Raw genomic sequence first — 22,333 nt, 5'->3', positions numbered from 1 at the left:
GAAGAGTCAGGAACTACAATTGCAAATAGAATAAAAAGTAAAATTCAGAATATGCAAGCCAAAGTGACCTCTGTAATAAAGAAAGGCGGGATGGGTAGGAAGTGCTTGAGAGGACACAAGCAGCTCTAGGATTTTAAAAGGACTTAACCAAAATACAGGGCAAAGAATGAAGAATAAAATTAAATAATGATGAATAAAATCAAAAGCAAAGCACAAAGATTCCAGGATAATGTTTCAAAGCTTTGCTAATGATATGAAATTTGTGAAAGATAAACAGGAAATTTAAAAAGAGAAACTTTAAACAACAAGGAAATAAAGAGGAAAATACTATTTGGTGTGAATATGGGAACAGAGCCAATAATCTCCTATGTATCTTCTGTCTCCTGAAGAAAGTATAATTACCTCCAAATTGCAAAGGACAAACTTAGTTAGAATGTAATTGAAGTCCAAGTGGGTTGAACAGTAGAAAGAGAGCCTTTTAAATGAGGTCATTGCTTTAATTATTTAAGCCCCCATTATTAAGTGAAATGGAGGACATTTTCAAAACTTGAAGGATCACAGGAAACAATTTAGAGGGCTAAAATTTCTGTTGGACAATAAGGAATAAAAGACACATTTCAGAGAAGGCAAATATCAGATTATACTCACTGGGTTAATTCAAATCAGCCTTCTGATATATCCTAAACATAATTATCAAATTGCTGCTAGATACACCCTGAAAAATAAAATGGTGGTAAGGAAATCTGGTTTGGGGCATACCAATGAAAAATTAAAACCTTTTAAGAATGGAAACTAAATTAAAAGGAACACAGCAAGCAAATTGACACCACAAAAAATGCAGTAAGTGAAATAAGAATAAAACACCAGAAGTAAGCAGGTTTGCAGTAGCTCTAGTCTCAGTGCTGCTGGAGAAAATCTACAGGTCTGTACAGCTCTGAGCATTTTGATCTCCAACCAAAACTTTTCAAGTGCTGGAAAGTTCTCTGCCCCAGCTAAATGATCTCCACTCTCACCATGGGAATCACTGTTGAAAGCTTACACCTCTGACCTTAAGATCCCCTACTTTACCAGTTCCTCATTCTCAAACCACAATTTTGTAACTTCATTTGTGGAAAAAATAAGATATGTGTTTAATATCTCCATGTATTGACATTATTCTCAACACAGGAGAATTTGGGCAGGGACAGAAAAAAAGTATTACACATCATTAACACACTGGTTCTCCCTGACCCAAACCCTTCCCTATTCCATGCCAATATGATGAAAACCAGATTTCATCTGGCACCTCTGTATCGTATAGGTGATGAGTCTTGAGGTCAAAACTCTGAGAGCTTATAAAGGAGAGTGACAGCTGTAATGGAATAAAATGGGGGTGGGGGGGTTGGAGAGAATAATCCTGGGATGTTATTCTATAGAATGAAAGTAAATGTTTCCAGGATGGAAATAGGAGCAATAGTTCATTCAGGATTTATAATCCCTGGAATGTTTCCATGGCTCTGAGATTCATCTTCCCTTCAAATGTAAGCATATACCTCTAGGAAGGCACATTTCTTCCAAGATCTCTGATCATCGAATCAACATTTTACTTAAAAGGTTTGTCCATTAACCCAACTGTATGAAATTTGTCTTGAAGACTCTGTGAAGAAACATGAAGATATGTTCTCTAGAGTCCCAATGATTGGACACTCAAGGTCTAGCTCTTCTCCAACCCCATTGGAAGTACCAACACAATTCCGAAGTAATTATTTTTTAAATGAGAAGAAAATATTCCATTGCTATTATACATGGTTTGTCTTTAATATCCCACCTTTTCTTTTTGGTAGGTATTAATAAAATAACAACCACATTCCTAGCATTTATTGTAAATCATCTCACCGAAGGAAATACTCATATATTTTAATCTAAATTATGACAAGATAGAGATTTCTTTGTTCTCCTCATTTAAATTCAGCCTCACAGTTGTAATAGCCCTGCTCACTTTGAAATGCTGAATTGTCATGATTATTTCCATTCTGGAGTCTAACATATGAAATGTTCATCCATTAAGAGGCTCACCCTTCAGACAACTTCTTATTTACATTGTTTCCAGTGATCCTATGAAATATTGCTATACAATCTTTTTATTTTTAGTTATTGCAAAAGCTTGTCATAATGTCCAAATACTTATTTAAGGGAATTTGATGCATATGCAAAGAACATCATTGAGGACCATTTAGATTGAGACCAGCCTGCTGTCGATATCATTTATCTTGCATTTATATACTGCTGTATCCATACGTTGCATAGAAGCGTCTATGCTTGTATTTCCTGCAGTTAATTTAAGATTGAATAAATTACTGTTCTCTTGAAATCTCTTGAAACAAATGATAATAAATTCAAAGCAATTGAGAAATTTCTACTCAGCATTTCCAAAAGAATAATGTCTCATCTTTGCTTATTTTATAGCAAAAGTGCAGCAAAAACAATATTTACCTTTTTAAATTGAGCGTATTTCCAATTACATGACTCATTAGGGGAGTTTAAGCAATTTCCATTTTTCTCATCATTACAATACAGACTTCAAATAACACTAAACATATCATTGAAACAGTATTTTAAAGCTCTTAAACAGATTCTTAGTTTATATGTATGAAAGTCCACGCAAACAGGCAAAATATGCCAGAAAGAGGAGCAAAGACTAACAAAATTATGAAGTCGTTTGGGACTGAACCACTCTCTTACTTCCTGTCTAGCTTCCTTACTTTGCAGGAGCAGTTGACGCTGGCAATTAGAAGCGGGGCCCTATTAAAAGGGAAGACTTGAGGAAAGTTTGGGGCATACCAATGAAAAATGAAAACCTTTAAGAGTGGGAACTAAATTGAAAGGAACACAAAGGCTATAGGAAGAAATGAACGATACAGAAGATGGTCAAAAAAAAAGGTCATATTAGGAAAGACTACAGGACTTGTGGAGCCCAGTACAAATTGAAAATACTGGGACTCTTGTCCAAAAAGTAGGGAAGGTTGCTGTTAAAGGTACTGAGATAGGGATGCCTGGGTGACTCAGCAGTTGAGTGCCTTTGGCTCAGGGTGTGATCCCAGAGTTCCGGGATTGAGTCCCACATTGGGCTTCCTGCAAGGAGCCTTCTACTCCCTCTGCCTATGTCTCTGCCTCTCTCTCTCTCTCTCTCTCTCATGAATAAATAAATAAATAATCTTTAAAAAATAAAAATAAAAAATAAAGGTACTGATATAGTCAACTTTCAAAATTTCCTCTATAGTCTCTCTCGCTCAACCTGTAATGCTTTTTTTTTTTTTTTTAAGATTTTATTTATTTATTCATGGGAGACATAGAGAGAGGCAGAGACATGGGCAGAGGGAGAAGCAGGCCTCCTGCAGGGAGCCTGATGCAGGACTTGATCCCAGAACCCTGGGATCACAACCTGAGCCAAAGGCAGATGCTCAACCACTGAGCCATCCAGGTGCCCCTCAACCTGTGATTCTTTTTATTTGCTATCTAATGTCAGTTTCTTTGGCAGAGGGATGTTCCCTGAGTAGGTACAGAGCCTCACAGCTCCTGCGTCCTATCTTACACCTTGCCCCATGTGGTCTATCTTTGCGGTCTCCCCTTCCCCCAGCTGGTGGACCAACAAGCTGCCCTTGGTGGATCAACAAAATCCATCTAGACGTCACTTCTTTCCAATGACCAGCTGTTTTAACTTATAGCAGAGAGGTGAACCCAAGGAATGCAGCTCCCCTGGCAGTCTTACCAGTTAACTGGAAGAGATGGATAAGAGGCTCCCCCAGGCAGCCAGCCATCCCCCAACATACATTTTCCAGTCTGGATTAAAATGGCCACTGCTCTGCCATACTCCAAGACACAGAGCTGTGCAACTGCCTGCCACTGACTTCCCTTGCTCCTGCTCAGTCCCCTGCTATGTGCTAGGAGGCAGGAACAACTGGGTGAGCGTGGGAGGAGGATGCTGTGCTGTGCTGAGCCATGCCACGGTGGAGGAGCTGTGGCCAAGAACCCAGCCAGGAGAGGCAGGGAGGAGTAGTGAAATAAGGCCCCATGCCTCAGGCACCTACTCCAGTACTCCACCAGCCTTTACTTATAAAATACAGATTTAAAGATAAAAGTTTTGAGACATTCAAGGCAGCCACCTCTGAGCATTAAATTCCCAACTACAAGGTCCTTCTGAGCTTGGGATTCTATGCAATTGCATGGGTGGCAGGTCCAGAGGGATGGCCCTAGATCTGATATAATATAATCGGAGTTCTCCAAGCAGAATACCAAAGAAACAAACCAGAAGTATGTAAAAGAATAATTACCTAAAATTTTTCTGAAAATAAGATTTAAGCTTACACATTGGACGGTACACTGTGTAAATAAACATGCAACCCATAATATTCTGCAGGAGACTATCTTTCCAAGTTCCTTCTAAGAGTAGGACAATCAGATTGTTGTCAGAATTCTGGAAGTAATATGTTATGCCAGAAAGCAAAAGAGTAATATTTACAAACTACTCAAGGAAATACTCAAGAAAAGACAAATATAAGTGAAGGATTTTAGATTCAGTTAGTCTGTCCTTCAATTATAAAGGGCACAGGAAAATCAGTTATAAATATGCAAAACTTCAAGACATATTGTACCCGTGAGCCTTCTTCAGGAATGGATTAGAAAATGAATTTATGGCAACCAAAAAGATTTAGAGAAACTATGGCATGCCTATTTTGTTGTGGCTCAAGGAAATTCAAAAGAGCTTGATGGAACTTTTATTATTTGCCTGGAGGCAATACAAATCAATTTTCCTCACATTCAATTATCAAGAACTTTATCACATGGCCTCAATATCCTAAAAAAGGGAGAGGCTCTGTGTCCAGCTACAATTCTATTACTTTGGAAGAAATGGAAATAAATACTTCATAAATAGCCAAAATGCAAGGGCACACAGCATTTGTCGATTTTTCTTGTAATCTTGCCCATGCTTGGTTTACATATTTAGAGGCTGTGCTATTAGGTGCATACAAATTTAGTACAGCGTCTTATTTGTAAATTTAACATTTTATCATTTTATCTATTTGATAAATTATATCAATTATTAAAATATAAACATTACAGTAAAACATATTGGTTAGAATACTAATGGACCCCTGAGAATTTATATTGTGCTACATTGTCACATAGTGTGTGGTGTTAGCCTAAAAGACATTTCTCTAAATAACTGAGAACTATATATTTTAATGCCCTTTACTGCAAAGACTTTGTATTTTATTATATTGTCTAAAAGACATGTAAAAATGCATGAGATTTAAACTCAGTTTCTGGAATACAGCTTGTAAAAAAAAAAGCATAATGCCAGCTTAATAGAAAGTTTAAATCATAAGGAAAAGACTAATAAATTACAATTATATCTCTAACATGAAAGACACTTCATATTCCACTAATTCTCCAAATGCATGTACACTCTTTCTATACATATATTTAAAACTAAAAATATACCATAAAAAGATATGCATTTTTTAACTTGTATTTATTTTAGAAAGAATCATTCTGATTAACACATAATCTTTAAATTCATGATTAAATTTTTAAAGAAGATTTTAAGTCAATTATTCTCTAATCATACTTTTAATGATTTTCTCATGTAATATCACTTATAGAAAATGTCAAAAATATTAATTTGTCAAAATAAAAATTAGTCATGTTTCTTAATTGGCTGTGCATTCATTAAAAGTCAAACTGTTTTATGTTAATAAGAAAATACCATGTAAATTAAAATATATTGGAATGTGAATTGCTCCATAAGTAGATGAGATTGGTTTTCTGAGTAATATATTAAAAACAAAAGTATCAACCTCATAATATTAATAACTATTTAACATTGCATATAGAAATTTCCATCTTTCATTGTATTCTGAAATTGGATTTAAAACTTCAAATTTGTTTCAATTAAAAATAACATATTTCAATAAGCCAATATTTAAAAATTTTAATTAAAAATACAGCGTGAGAAAGTGCAGAAAAATAGTTTTATAGGTTGAATTGTGTCCCCCAAAAGATATGTTGAAGTGCTAACCTCCAATATCTGTCAAAGAAAGCTTACTGGAAATAGGGTCTTTGCAGGTGTATTCCTACTGAATAGGTCAGTCCTAATCCAATATGGCTGGTGTCCTTATAAGGAGTGGAATAGAGATAAAGACATAGAAGGAGGGATCCCTGGGTGGCGCAGCGGTTTAGCGCCTGCCTTTGGCCCAGGGCGCGATCCTGGAGACCCGGGATCGAATCCCACGTCGGGCTCCCGGTGCATGGAGCCTGCTTCTCCCTCTGCCTGTGTCTCTGCCTCTCTGTCTCTCTCTGTGTAACTATCATGAATAAATAAATAAAATCTTTAAAAAAAAAAAAAAGACATAGAAGGAAGACCGCCTGTGATGAGGGACTCAGAGATTGGAGTTATGCTGCCAGAGCCCAAAATGCCTGGGGCTCCCAGAAGCTGGAAGACCAAAGGAAGGATCTTCCCCTAGACTCATCAGAAGGAGCATGATACCTTGATGTCAGACTTCTAGTCTCCAAAACCATGAAAGAACCTATTTGTACTGTGAACAGAATCATAAGAAAATGCCTACTTTCTTTTCAATAATTTTTTGAGCTCCACGTTTGATTTGAGCACCATGTTTGTGCTAGAGATTCAGAAATAAGTCTGCCTGTTTCCTGATGGGTATCACAGTCTGATGTGTGTATATATATATATATATATATATATATATATATATATATATATCAATGTAGAATTATATAAGATCTTGTAGATAAACTAAAATTAATCACAGGGAAACAGCTGCTAACATACAAAGGAATATTGTGAGTCTAAGAAGCTTATTTTGCAGATTAGAAACTGATATCTGAGGATATTAGGTTGCTACAATAAAGATTGCAAAACCATATAAAAATACTTGGACTTCACATTTCTTTTTTTTTAAGGTTTTATTTATTTATTTATTTATTTATTTATTTATTCATTCATTTATTCATGAGAGACACAGAGAGAGGTAGAGACATAGGCAGAGGGAGAAGCAGGCTCCCTGCAGGGAGCCTGATGCAGGAATTGATCCCAGGACCCCAGGATCAGGACCTGAGCCAAAGGCAGATTCTCAACCACTGAGCTACCCAGGTGCCCCCTGGACCTCACATTTCTACACTTTTTCTGCGATATTCCCTTGACACCCTTATTAAACTTGCACTCAATACAAAGTGCACACAACATAGTATGTCTTAACAATGGAAGACCTACAATCTTTTTTTAAATCTTTCTTCCATCTGACAACTTTTTAAAAAGGCCAGAATGAATGAATGAATGAATGAATGAATGAATGAATTGTACCCTATATTTTAATTACATAGCTTTATTCTGTAGGAAGGCATTACAAAATTACCGGAATAATTAGAATTAAAGGAGATAGCTGGAAAGAATTAACCAAATTTATCTAGAAGAGTCAGTATTATACTTGTGAAAAAAATGAAAGAAGCAAGGCTGTTGGAAAAGGAGGAGGGCCTCCTCAATGAGGAAGAAATAAAGTGTGACTCTGTGCCATATCACATATACATGTTCATGTTCTATTTAATGACCTGGCTGCTCTTTACCTGCAGCCATCAGGTACCCTCCCCTACCATCACCCTACCAACATAGCACAGGCACTCAAGCAAGCAAAACAAGGACACTTGGATAAATTTCCACTTACTTAACATGGTGAGAAGATAGGAGTAATTAACTACAATTTGGGTCTACTTTAACTTTGAAACCACTACACCTTCATTATAATTACCTCATTGATCAATCTCCTTGTATTCATGCACCACGTCAGTAGTGAATGGACAGCTATTAAAACCATTAGGCAAAATTTACTTGAAAAATTAGCCTTATTTAATGTTTTAAAGGATAGTATGTACAGATTCCATCAAACTGTACAAAGTGTCTCAGATAAAGGTCTCCTCTGAATAAACGTTCAAAATAAATTAAGACAAAAGTCATGTTAGCAGTCTTGTTGGGAATGTTGTTAAGTGTAACAGAACTGTCACCTAGCTCCCAATGGACCACCGACAAGTTCCTGAAGTGTCACGGGTCTAACCAGAGTCCTCTAGAAATCTTATAGTCATTTCAAGTCAAGGACAGATGTGCCCATGCCAACTTTTTAAAAAGGCCAGAATACTAGCCAAGACTTTTCCAAAATGGACAAAATGAAGGGCTTTGTATTTATACCACCAGGATCCATAGACATTAAGCCAAGCAATTGATAAGATTCCTTTAGATTATAACAAATGCTCTTAATATTTTATGATGGAGATTCTCAAAACTTTTTGCTTGGTAGTGATAATCCCTGTATTTGTACACACACACGTGCACACACATGCACGCACACATGCTATGGCCCATCCTTTCCCAGATCAAATATCTTAGATTTTCACCCAGGGGAATTTAGGCATGAGTATTTACTGAAGTTTCAGGTTGTTTTAATGTGCACCCAGCACTGAGGACACTTCTTGGGATCGATTTAGGCTATAGTTAACAACCTTTAGCTAAAATCAGAGACCCCCGGTACATTTCCTAATAGAAGAAAGAATACCCCATTGACATTACAAGCTTTTACTTTCTATCTACTGAGTTTTAAATGTTAGAACATAGTAAGACACTATCGAGAAAAAAAAAAAAAAACACCATAGTACAGAGTGAGTTTTATTTCCCCTTCCAGCCAGTAGAAGAGATGGAGGAACGAGGCGTTTCAACAGAGGTGAAAGAAAATGAAGGAGTAGATTTAGCATCGCATAGACACTCGTTGACATTTGTCTCCGCTCTTCTGCATAGACTTAAGTACACACTAATCAAAATCCTATAAGCAGCAGCCCACACAGCCAGTGTAGAAGACCAGCTTCTGAAGACAGAGGCACAACAGCTGAAGAGAGAAATGAGATTGGAATCATATCCCTTTTAATTTAAGGGCACCCATGTTCATCTTAATGAAGAGGAATTCACCCAATGATTAGTTAAGTGACCAACATATTCATGGTTTTCTGGCTGTCATTTACATTTCATTTATAAAGAAATTAATTAAAATAATTCGATAAAATCGAAGTCACAATCTGTTCACAGCGTTTAGCATTTTGAAAAGATTCCTCCGTCGCTTGACGTACTTTAACACTAAGCAATGTTTTCTAAAAACCCTATGAACATTTTCCAATTTTCAGCACCCAATAATAAAAAGTAAATTACAACAAAAGCACAATGTTAATTTCAAGCTCCATTAGAAACACAGGGTGGGGAAAAAGCTACTGTTTTCCAATTGAAGAGGATAAAATTAGTAGGGAACCAAATCCCATTTAAAGTCTTAAAAGGGGATTGCAAACAAGAGGTAGTAAAAAAAAAAAATTACACTATGAAAAACTATTTGACGGTATTATTTTAAGGCACATTATCTCACTTAATGGAAATACATAGCTCTCACTTAATTTCATCAGTTTTCATACAATGAGGTAATGTGCTGTAAAGTTAAGCACTTGTAAGGAGGAAAGATTACAGTTTAAAGTTTGATGCTAACTGCTAAAGCCCTTTATAATAGGTCTTATGCATGTTGATGTATTCAATGTTATGTTCCACTAGAAGCCCCAAGTAATCAAGAGATAAGGTTTTATTAAAAATTAGTTTAATTTCTTTATTCAATATATATCAGAAGTATTTCTTTAGGTTGCTTAAACAAGTGGCTAGATAGAGCGTGTGATAAAACTCAGTATGAAAGGAAAAAATTAAATGCAAATAACTCTATTGCAAAAGAATAAAAACTTATATTCAACTGACATTAACAACATCCATGAATCTTTGGTGAAATTCCCATCAAATACCTCAACGTGCACTTAAAAAATTCACATTCTCTGTGTCAAAAGGCATTCTCAATATACTATGCTATTTAAAATAAAATTGACAATTTAAAGAAGAATGGTGATGAGAAATCTTATGCTTCCTGAACTGACTAGAGAACCATCCAAGTGACCTTTATAATCAACATAATTGGTGTAGTGTCTTTGACAGTGTAAATATGCTATTGTATATCAATGTCTTTACTACCAGGGAAACTCTGCTTTCCCATGCAGATTGCAAATATAACCTTTGTTCAAGACAGTATGCTAATTTAAAATGCTTACGGCTAGAAATGACTCCAAAAAAAAAAAAAAAAAAAGGTACTGTGATATTTTATCCCAATAGAAATAAAAATATTCTGTCAAAAAAAAAATTCTAGCTTGGAAAATAAAGAAGGTAATATTTATTATTAGGTAACATTGGCTTTCTTTATAAATTAACTTCCTGAAAGGAAATAAGGCTGAGTAAATTCCATACCTGTTTCCTGCTTCATAAGCTTCATAAAAATTGGTTATTTCATATTTGTTACCTATCCCATTGGTAGATGTAAGCTTCAGGCATTGGTAAGAAAAGCATCCTTGATCACCTGCAAAGGAAAAACATGCAGGATGGTTAAAAGACATCACTGTCCTTTATCGGTCAAAATATTTTCACAGTATTTTCAATTAAAGAACTTATAGATTCCTATTTCCTGGGGGTTTTATCTTTTTCTTTTTTCTTTCTTTTTTTTTTTTTAAATTTCCCTAGTGATCTGATTTCCTTATTAAGTCTCAATATCCCTGGGAATTGGGGAAAGAAAAGCAAAAAAGAATTTATTTCAATTAGTGACTCTCAATCAGATCCAATATTTTTCATGATCTCTGAAGGCACCTCAGTGTTTTTTGGAAATACTTGCATACATACATTCACATTTTGGGGGGCTCTCCTGTGCCTGAGTGTCTGTTCTCAAGGTGATGTTCCAGAATACAGTGGACTCATGATGAGTGATGAGAATATGTCCTCAGCTCATGTTTTTACTGGCTCTTCGCTAGTCGGCTCTGTGGCCTGGTTACCAGTAAGGTTTGACTGGTTCTATCTGGAGACACAATCTGGGGGCTACACTGCTGCTGATCAATCATGGCTACACTGCTGCTGATCCTGAAGTGTACAAGCATTACAGACCCTTCCTTCCAATTCCATGACTCAACGAGAAGGCCAGGCTCTCAGCACCACATGGTTTACTGCACAGACTCCTTATAGCTTTATACAAGAATTGGCTTCAGGAAACCAGGAAATTCCACAATTGTTAATCTATTTAATTTCTGCAAACACCTCAATAATACTGTTTCCACACATTTTTGAAAGGGGCCTCATTTATGTTTCTCCTGATGTGTTCAGGGGAGCAAGCCACCACAGTGCACTTCCAGCCGCTTCCCTGGACACCATGTTTCTGAAGCCCATCCCCCCACAGGCAGGCCTAGGGATGTGGGTCATCAAAGGTTAAAGCCAGAACAGGACTTTTCTGGATGCCTGGATGGCTCAGTGGTTGAGCCTGCTTCTCCCTCTGCCCATGTCTCTACCTCTCTCTGTGGGTCTCTCATGAATAAATAAATAGAATCTTTAAAACAAACAAACAAACAAAAAAAAAAAAAGAATTTTCTTTTCTCTCTCTTTTTATTCTCTTTAGTGTGTTTAAGTTCATTTCAACCAGGACAGGACAGTACAAAAGCAGGCCATCTGGAAGAACGTAAGAACACTGCCAGTTCTTTACTGACCAATGATAGCTAAAGGTTGCAATTGCAAATTGCTTTCTAGTCACACAATTCTGAACCATGGGGGAAAAAAGCCTTCTTGGATTATAATGGCATTATGTTGAGTCGATTTTTCATTATATCAATTTTGCAAAACCTGACATCCAAACAACATTGAGCCTTTCAATCTATGAGCTTAGTATACTATCTCATAAATATTTTGTTTTTTTTTTTAAGTTATTATTTAAACTCCATTTGGTTAACATACAGTGTAATTTTAGTTTCAGGTACAGAATTTAATGACTCAACACTTCCATACATCACCCGGTGCTCATCACAAGCACACTCCTTCATCCCCATCACCTGTTTCACCCATCCCCCTCCCCACCTACCATCTGGTAACTATCAGTTTGTTCTCTATAGTTAAGAACCTATTTCTTGGTTTCCCTCTCTTTTTTTCTCCCTTTGCTCATTTGTTTTGTTTCTTAAATTCCATATATGAGTGAAATCCTATGGTATTTGTCTTTCTCTGTTTGACTTATTTCACTTGGCACTATCCTCTCTAATTCCATTCATGTCATTGCAAAGGCAAGATTTTTTTTATGGCTGAGTAATATTCCATTGCTTAAATATACCACATCTTCTTCTCTATTTATCAGTCAATGGACACGGGCTGTTTCCATAATTCGGCTATTGTAGATAATGCTGCCATAAACATCGGGGAACATGTATCTTTGAATTAGTATTTTGTTTTCTTTGAGGAAATAGCTAATATTTTATAAATATTTTGAAGTTTTCAGAATATTAATACATTATAAGCTATTTACTCAAGTTAAATTAAAATCAGGTTTGATCGTTTCTTATAAATTTAAACATAAATTATAGAATGATCCAGTAAATTTAAACATAAATTATAGAATGATCCAGTAATCCAATTGTTAAGCATTACTCAATAAAAATAAAAAATATATAACCACACAAAGACTTGTATGAAAATGTTTATCATACCATTATTAATAGCACTCAAAAGATGAAATATAACCTAAATCCATTCAATTATAAATTTTATTTCAAAAAATGATCCATTGTTTCAAAAACCTAATATTTATTTGTTTCTGATATTGAAAGTAAGATTGAATTGACCAACATCCTAAATAGAAGTTATTTTTTAAGAATAGCCTTCATTCAACATTCTAACATTGGACTCTTGGGGCAATTAGGTGGCTCAGCAACTGAGTGTCTGCCTTTGGCTCAGGTCATGATCCCAGGCTCCTGTGGGGAGCTTTCTTCTCCCTCTGCCTCTCTCTCTCTCTCACTCTCTGTTTCTCTCATGATTAAATAAATAAAATCTTAAAAAATATAACATTGGACTTCTAAAATTTCAAAGTGTCTTTATCTAAATATTTTCCTAAATTCTCAAAGCATTAAATTAGACTCTGACATGCCTATCTGTAAAGATATATCCACATTTAATCATTTCTAAGGAAATTTTTTTTTCATATTGCACATATCTGTAATATTGATGCACCTTATAGTTAATAGTGTTTTAGAGCCAGGGAAATGTGAATTGCTTCCAAAATGTTAAGTTTAAGTCCATGTATAGACTGAGAGCCTGAGCAAAGCATTGAGGAGTTGGCTTCTAATAGTGAAGCCAGAAGTGAGCAGTTGGGTTAAACAATTACTAGTCCATCTATTGTTAAATATTGTCCTGCTGTGCTCAAAGCAATTATTTTTAAGTACATTAAAAAGTACATATATCAAAATATTTCCCTCTCAATTATTTAAAATTTACTCTAATATCTCATCAACTTATTTCAGGAAGAATGAAAAGGATGGAAAGTGACAGTTTTCAGATAAACTGTATTAATTATACATTACTATTCAATAAATTACCCCAAAACTTAATAGATTAAAAAGACAAACATTTATTATCTCTGTTTTAGGGGTTAAGAATCTGGACTTGATTTACACAAAATGGACAAATTCCTTGAAAGATATAAACACTATAAGCCTGATTAGTGAACAGATAATCTGCATAAACCCATAGCAATATAGAACTTAAATTTGTGGTTAGAAGCCTTGGTACAATGAAAACTCCAAGTCAAGTTGGCTTTAGTGGTATATTCTATAAAACATTTAAAGGAGAAATGAGGCAGTGCCTAGATGACTCAGTTGGTTAAATATCTGACTCGATTTCAGCTCAGGTCATGATCTCAGGGTTGTGGGACTGAGCCCAGAATCAGGCTCCGTGCTAGGTGTGGAGTCTGCTTGAGGTTCCCTTTCTCCCTCGTCCTCTGCCTGTCTCCGACTTCTTTAAAAAAGAAGAAGAAGAAGAAGAAGAAGAAGAAGAAGAAGAAGAAGAAGAAGAAGAAGAAATAAGAACAATTCTGTATAAACAGCTGATGCCTACAGCATGAATGAATATCAAAACAATTATGTGGCATGAAGGCAGCCAGGTAAAGGAGAGTGCACACAATATGATTCCATTTATATAAATGATAGAAAATGCAAGCCCACCTACAGAAACACTGATCAGTCAATGGTTGCCCGCAGGAATTGCAGACAAGTTGAGCAGATGGATATGGTAACCATCATTAATACTGGACGGTTCTATAGGTCATTCTTATTTAACACTTACCAAATTGTAAATGTTAAATATGAACACTTTCTTGTATGTCAATTATACAATCATATATTCCCAGTGACGGGAGGGGGGGATGTAGAGGGTGGGTGCATGGTGGGAAAGTAAAATGAGTGCTTAGTCCTGAAAAGAAGGATCTCAGTGCAGCACCACAACATCAATTATAGGCTCCCCTGCCACTGGTCAAATTCAATTCTTAAATCTACCCCTTCTGAATAAAAATCTTATTTCTGCTTGGTCTTTGTTCCTGGAATAATTGACAAGAAAGAATTAGTGAGTTAATCAAAGACCTAAGATGGTCTAGAAACTTCCACTGGTCTTCATCAACTCTTTCTTTTTCCAATTCATTCTAGATTGCCCTCAACTTCTGCTGACATCTCTGTCAGATACGGTGATCACCCTGACAGATGATCCAGTCTTTTATTCCTCAGACATCAGATCTCCTAATTAAGATTTTCTCAGATGATGGCTGCTTCCTTGACCATTCACAACCAAAACTGGGCTGAAGAGGAGTGCCTGGGTGGCTCAGCAGTTGAGCATCTGTCTTTGGCTCAGGGCATGATCCCGGGGTTCCAGGATCAAGTCCTGCATCAGGCTCCCTGAGAGGAGTCTGCTTCTCTCTCTGCCTATGTCTCTGCCTCTCTCTCTGCCTCTCATGAATAAATAAATAAAATCTTAAAAAAAAAAATGGGCTGAAGACAAGGTAGTGAATTACTAGCCTGCCAAAGCATTCTTCTCTTCCTTATTATGTAACAGTAGTGGTATTTCCTTCTGATGATCAGGGACAATTAATCTTGCCAGATTCATGACTCCTTTCTTTACTACTTGGCACAAAGAGCTTAAAATGACCTGGTAGCTGTAGTTTAATGTTTAATAAGGCTCTTACTCTCGGGGGAGTTTTCTATTTCAAAGAGCAAGGACTTCTAGACTCTCAAAGTTTGAAGTGGCAGGGATAGGATGCAGAGATTCCCCAAGTGAGTTTTTGAGAGTGATGATAAATAAGGCCAGTATCTCCACTCCTTATTTTACAGACTCATATATTCTGTTTTGGTGGCCTAGTACGAAATAATGGTCAGTGCTTTAAGATGCTTACTGTGCTCTAAAGGATGAAACTGTGTATATATAGGGCATCCTCTCTGGTCGGCACCTCAGTACACCTTTGAGAGGCCATTCTGCATGCTGTATCATGTGGCAACTTAGGCTTGGTGGCATATGTGCCAAGGCCAGTGGATTCCACAGTTACATACTCGCTGCTGCCCTTTCTTCGCTGTAAAGTGTTTTTTTTGTTTTGTTTTGTTTTGTTTTGTTTTGTTTTGTTTTGTTTTGTTTTGTGGGTCCACAGTGATGTTGTACTGTATACCCTGCTGAATATAGCAAACACTCTGTAGGCCACTGGTACTAGTGCTGGCCGAGTCCCTGTGGGTAGGAAAGGCAAATCAACTCCTGGTATGTGAACAATCCCCAATCAAGAGGAGTTATTGCCTTGTTTAGGATGGAAGGAGCCCATTGTGACTAAATTACCCTTAGGCATTAGATGGGTTTCTCCTGAGAAGTTGCCATGTGAGGGGCTCAGCATTGGACTGTGTCACCTGCAGTTTGTGTAGGTAGCACCAACCACAGCTAGATCATAGCTGGTGGTGGGAGCCCAAGCTGTTTGACTCATGCTTAGCCCCCATTCTTGTCCCCATGGAACTTCATTTCTCTATCCATTGTCCCAGCACAGGGTTGGAACATGGTATAAACTGGCTGGTATCTATGGTAAGTCATTATCTATTTGACTTATTTATCAATGTCTCTTTTATAATGGATGCTTTGTGATGGGTTTTAGCACAGCACCTGCCCCAATAGATATGATCTCTTCCCCAAACATCCTTGTCTTCTATCTTTCTGTATTCTTTTTCTGCATTCCAGACCATTCATCCATGCCATCAGTCACATACTTAGTTATCTGAGGCAACACCCTCTTCACATGGAGTGGATGACAGATATACCTCCAGAAACTTTGTCACTAGGAGTATTTACCTTGATACTGTTTCTCAAGGTCATCCTTGAGTGGAATTTAGTTTAGCAGTATATTTTTGACTTGCAGCTGTATACCAGATAGGTCTATCTGCTAGCTTCAGAATCTTTTCTCCTCAATTAGCTGGGAACCCTACACGGACATTCATAGTAAAAGTTGAAGGAGTGTTCTTGGTGCAACAGGATGGATGAACACAGAAGTCTGTTTTGTTTTATTTTTTAACTTTCTGACACTTTCTTGCCCAATCCTTGCTATATTATGTCCATCTGAGAAAGTGTGGATGCTGAGCCTACTTTACCTTATGATGCAGCATTCTGGTCACTCAGTATCTCCCTGTCAGAAGTGCCATCTCTACTAGGCCGGGAGAAAAGACCTGGATGTAACAGTACATGCTCTTCCCATACATATGTTTTGACACAAATATAGGTCTATTATTTTGCAGATTGTCTCCATGCCATCTATGGCCACACAAATGAAAAGGCAATGGATTGGGGTTACTATATATAAAATCTCAATGATTAGGGAAAAGAGGTATTTATTATTTCTATTTTTATGTTTGAATAATCTATTTAAGCTACATTATATTCAAATAAATTATCTACTTTTTAGCAAATCTATCCTTTTTTGAAGAATTAATAATAAAAAGAGGCAATTTAAAATTTTACTTATGACTACTTTTAGAGTACAGTCACCTTCTCCAGGAACAATACCCTAATAATCCAAGGAAGCATTAGAGATCCTGCTTGTGCCACCCCCATCCCATCATGTGCTCTTTCTTTCCATTGGTTATTCTATTACCGTGCACTGTAACTTGCTATAGCTAATGTTCTGAGGAACAGAAGTTCCAGAAAAGAGTTCCATGGTAAAATAAGTTTGGGAAATTCTGTGTACAGAATTATCTTGCAGTTGTATTAGTATGTTAATATATTTAAAAATTTTATAGCTCTAAAGATGTTACAGAAATCCTTCCAACAGTCCAAATTTATTTCACCACTGAAAGCTTTCCATTCTTTGACTAAACACAATTGGTTGATTTTTTTTCTTTTAATATGCCAGAGACTTTTGTGAAAAACCAGATGAAATCATTTTAAATGCGGTTCCATAATGCAGGCCAATCAGTCTTTCATCTAGGGTAATTACTTGATTACTTGCCTGTTGCTAATACTAGCATTTAATGACTTTAAGTGTAGAAACTATATCATTTTTTCTTTTCCAAGTGTCATTGACACAAATAGCATATGGTAAGGTATCACTCAACATCAGTGTACATTCTTTTTAACAAGTTACTCTTTTGAAAGAACTTATTTGTGATGGAAGAAAAACCCTTTAGGAGAGTTTTGTTCTAGTCAGTTGCCAAAGTTCTCTGTAGTATTGTAAGAAATTCGATGTTTATACTCACTTTGTTGTTTTACCTTAATATAAATTCATTTCATTGAAAAACTGTATAAATATTCTATAGCTCATATTAGTTAAAAAATAAAATAAAACCATTGAACTGAAAGTATGGAATTCATATGTATGGTGTTTTCTATAAGATATAAACTGCAGATAATGAGTGATGCCTAATTCATGTCAAATTTCTTGGACCACAGAAGGCTTCCAATGAATATTAGAAGACTTAATTGTTTAAAAATACTATTTTGTATTCAAAGTATTCTCTTTTAAGCTTAAAACTTGTTTAGTATTGTTCTTCAGGCATTTGATTATATATCAACCAATTTTTTCACTCTTTGGCACTTAAAAGTGCTCCCAAGTGCTTTGAAGATACTTACCCTGGGACACCTGGGTGGCTCAGTAGTTGAGCATCTGCCTTTGGCTCATGTTGAGATCTTCGGGTCCTGGGATCAAGTCCTGCTTCAGGCTCCCTGCGAGGAGCCTGCTTCTCCTTCTGCCTATGTCTCTGCCTCTCTCTGTGTCTCTCATGAATAAATAAATAACACCTTAAAAAAAAAGAAGATACCTTATGTTTGTTGACTAAATTATTTAAACAGTGACTACACTGAGGTGCTTGGGTGGCTCCATTGGTTGAGCATCCACCTCTTGGTTTCCACTGGGTTGGTGATCTCAGGATAGTGGGATCTGGCTCTGCCTTGGGCTCTTCAATCATCCAGGAGTCTGCTGGAGATTCTCTCCTTCTCCCTTTGCCTCTCACTTCATTCTCTCTCTCTCCCTTTAAAATAAATGAAAAAATCTTTAAAATCATAAAAATAATAATAATAATAATAAAGCAGTGGCTACATTTGTAAATCACCATTAATAATATGGTATGTTAGCAAGCCAGGCTAAATAAATGTCAACAGTTGTCCTAAATTTATTGTGAAAAAAAGGAAAAAAAACCCTCACAGCTGAGCATATACAGTAAGATTAAAGAAAAGAGAATATTTCAAGATTGAAGACACTCTTAGGAGCTCTCAATGAATTTTCATAAGAGACTTGTCATGGCAAAGGTCAGGAAGTGGAGGGAGAAAGCAAGATCCCAGAGTCAAGAGGAGTAAAATGTCGAGTAATCATGGGGCACAGATCTTAAGAGACAAAATCTTGTGAGAAAAGAAGGTCAAGAGGCAAGTTTTGGTAACAAGAAGCAGAGGACTGGAGAAATATTGGCAGTAGCCCAAGTACAAAGTGTAAGGAACATAAAATTCAGGACTATAATCAAGAGATGAGTTTTCTCTTTGATTCTCTCTGACTGGCTTCTTGGAAAAACCAACTTAAAGTAAACACCTGTAAATCTGGAAAATCCTGCCAAGTTGAGAGACAGTTTCTCTCACAGTTTATAGCATTAATGTATAGAGAAAACAGTGGCGGGGGCGTTATTTACTATCATTTATTCTCTAGTTTATAGATAAACCTTAATCTTGAGCAAATGGGAAGAAAAGATACATGGTGTGAATTTTTAAATTGAAAAATCATGGAGCAAACGTAAGCAAGGAAGTTGTTTTTCCAACAGTTAAAAGTTTCCACAGGAAAATAGAAAAGCTGAGTTTGGGTCAAACCTTTATTAAAAGTAGAAGAGTCAGCGAAACTGCATACCTTCTGTATATAAATTATGCATTAATGTATCTTTTATATTTATATATCTTACTAAGTTCTGTTGAATTTACCTCAGCAACATATAGCATTCTACCTCCATATCTCACTTCCAAATTCTTTCAAAACTATTTTCCAAAATATTGTCAGATTAATTTCCCAAAGAACAGTATTTTTTAAATCACATTTCTACTGAAAAAACATGTGTGGCTCTTCAGTGAGTGATATTTAAGGTCTTCCATGACCTGTTCCTACCTAATTTATCACAGGCTCCTCTTTTATTCATTTCTTCAGACTTCTTACTTAAGTGATTGAAAATTATAAGCTTTCCCTTATTTATCTTGGCTTTTCAGTCCATGTTACACTCTCACGGTTCCCATTGATTGGTGTATGATATACAACCCCCATTACCCTTTGAATCCTATCTGAGAACCACACTCTCCATGAAATATCCTGTGATTATGGAAGTAACATTTCTATGGCATTTACTTTCTGCTCAAGTCTTGCCAACTTTAAGGAAACCATATATGTTTCCTAAATCTTTTTTTTTTTTTTTAACTTTTTATTTATTTATGATAGGCACACAGTGAGAGAGAGAGAGGCAGAGACACAGGCAGAGGGAGAAGCAGGCTCCATGCACCGGGAGCCCGACGTGGGATTCGATCCCGGGTCTCCAGGATCGCACCCTGGGCCAAAGGCAGGCGCCAAACCGCTGCGCCACCCAGGGATCCCTGTTTCCTAAATCTGAACTATCTACAAGTGTTTTATATTTTGCATTTGCCGCAGAGCCTATCACAGAACCTTGCCAATACCATGTTAATCCATAAAATTATGGCAAATAATAAATCAGTGCTTGATCCAAACAATATGACTTTTAGTTTTGTATAGCTCTCTGTCTTATCCTTAATTATTGTCCATTCTGTTAATTATAAAGAGCGATGTATTTCAAAATATCTTTTCATGAATGATCAGTTAGTGAATCTTAGGAAACATTATTGAGTACTTTGAGATCAAGGGCACAGATTTGTATAGGATTAATATCCCCCAGGGCCTATCTCAGTCTAGTCATTATACAAAATGATGTAAGCACTCAGGAGATGTTGAATGACTACATGAATAAATCTATTATGTCTAACAAAACACAGTATAATCTCAGAGTACCTACACAAGTTTGACCCACATTGTAGTTGGAAAGCTCAAAGTGTAGCTAAAATACTTGGCTAGTAATTTAAATATTTTAAAAATTAATTTAAATATTTTAAATATTTTAAAAATTAATTTTCAAATTAGTCTCTTGTGGAACACTAGTTCTATAATATTTATGTAGTAGTGTTCCACTTCTAACCTAGTATAGTGTTAATCATTTACACACTTTCAAAAAATTATCCTAATGTAGATACTCTTACATGATTTTTCTTACAACTTCTATAAACTACTCATATCTGATGATTAGTGCTAGCATATGATGAAATGATTTGAAACCACATTTATTATATTATGTAATAAATATAATGAAAAAGCTATAAAATAATCAACCAGTTTAGGTTAGAAAATTTCCTTCCCTATTCTCACTAGATAGAAATTACCTATTCTATGACTTGTTCCATAAAAATAATAGTATTTTAAATTGTAATAATGTTAGAAAACTTTGTGATAGGATATCATGCATATTCTCTATTTGCATTTAGCATTGATTATGACATTTTATAAATGTTTGAGATCTCAAGGTCATGTTACCCGAACAGGTTTGAGACTCACTGAAGTACAGGAATGTTTATGTAAACCGCTCCCCCCTTTCTTTTTTGATACTACCATCTTTTGGTTTTGAAGATTCTCTCCTTTTCCTCTTTTTTTCTCCTTTTAAAATTTATCATACCTCATAGAATTGTCCTAACTCTTTAACTCTGACATCACCAACTTAATCCATACCCTTGGGAGTTCATGTATAATTTACAATCAAAATGATTCCTAACTTATTTTTACTTCAGTTTGTTCTTGGGAATTTTGTACCTCTAAAATGCTTGAAAGTACAAGTAAAATTCAGGGTCATACAATAATAACTTTTTCTACCCATTAATTTTACTCTATATATGTATGACATCATACCTGCCTTCAGGCTCATATTCTCTCTCTTTTTCTTGCCTTAGTAGTAGTAAGGTTAGCTACAATGACAGGAAATCCAAAATGTCAGTTCAATAAGAGAAGCGTCATTATTTCTTTTTTTTAAAGATTTTATTTATTTATTCATGAGAGTCAAAGAGAGAGGCAGAGACATAGGCAGAGGGAGAAGAAGGCTGCCTGAGGAGTGCCCTTTCCAGGACTCAGTCCTATACCCCAGGATCATGACCTGAGCCAAAGGCAGACGCCACTGAGCCACCCAGGCGCCCAAAGCATCATGATTTCTCATATGGAAGTCCGGACGTGGCTAGTCCAAGGCTAGCACCATACTCCATTGTGTCATGGATCCTAGCATACTCCTTTTTTTTTTCAGTGATATTTGTCTCTATTCCCAAGGGGAGCTCAAAGTCCCAGATGGTCAGTACAGTGAGGGCATCATATCCACATTTCAGTCAGCAGGGAGATTTTTTAAAAATGGAAGGAGAAAAAGAACTAATGGTCTTTTTAGGGATATTTCCGAAGAGTCACAAAATCTATTTCTATTAAAGGACACTACCCATCAGTGAGTCACTCAGCCACACAAGTGAAGCTAGGAAAGATGTCCAGCTAAATAGAAGATCAATTAAAATAAAAAAGGAGTCATTTTTATGTTGGGATCAATTAGAAATCTTAGCAATGCGAGAAAAAAAAAATGTGTACCCTTTTAGGGGTCTGTAGCTGAACCTAAGAATTAAACTAACATAAACAAGACTAAAAGGAGAAAAGCATACTAGTTTTATTGAAGTTTCTGTATGTACATTGGAGCCCTCAAAAGAAAGAGAATGAAGGCTTGAAGCAGTGACCAGAGAAGAAAGCTTTTCTACCTTTTAGTAAAAGAAACAATAAATTTTAGAAGGGTTGACAAGACAGAG

At 36.1% G+C, this 22,333-nt stretch overlaps 1 long non-coding RNA gene across 1 annotated transcript; it reads right to left on the bottom strand.

Annotated features, from left to right (window-relative positions):
- Positions 1-10,382: 10,382 nt before the first annotated feature.
- LOC140611798 (uncharacterized) lies at positions 10,383-18,760 on the bottom strand. The gene is made up of 3 exons (XR_012013051.1): positions 18,315-18,760; positions 18,050-18,217; positions 10,383-10,472 (listed from the first exon to the last, which is right to left on the bottom strand). It is a non-coding gene; the product is annotated as an uncharacterized lncRNA (long non-coding RNA).
- Between the last annotated feature and the right edge of the window lie 3,573 nt (positions 18,761-22,333).

Source organism: Canis lupus, chromosome 1 (genome assembly GCF_048164855.1).
Source record: "Canis lupus baileyi chromosome 1, mCanLup2.hap1, whole genome shotgun sequence".
NCBI lineage: Eukaryota > Metazoa > Chordata > Mammalia > Carnivora > Canidae > Canis > Canis lupus.
The sequence above is the reverse complement of the archived record's forward strand: the minus strand, read 5'-3'. Positions and strand labels throughout refer to the sequence as shown.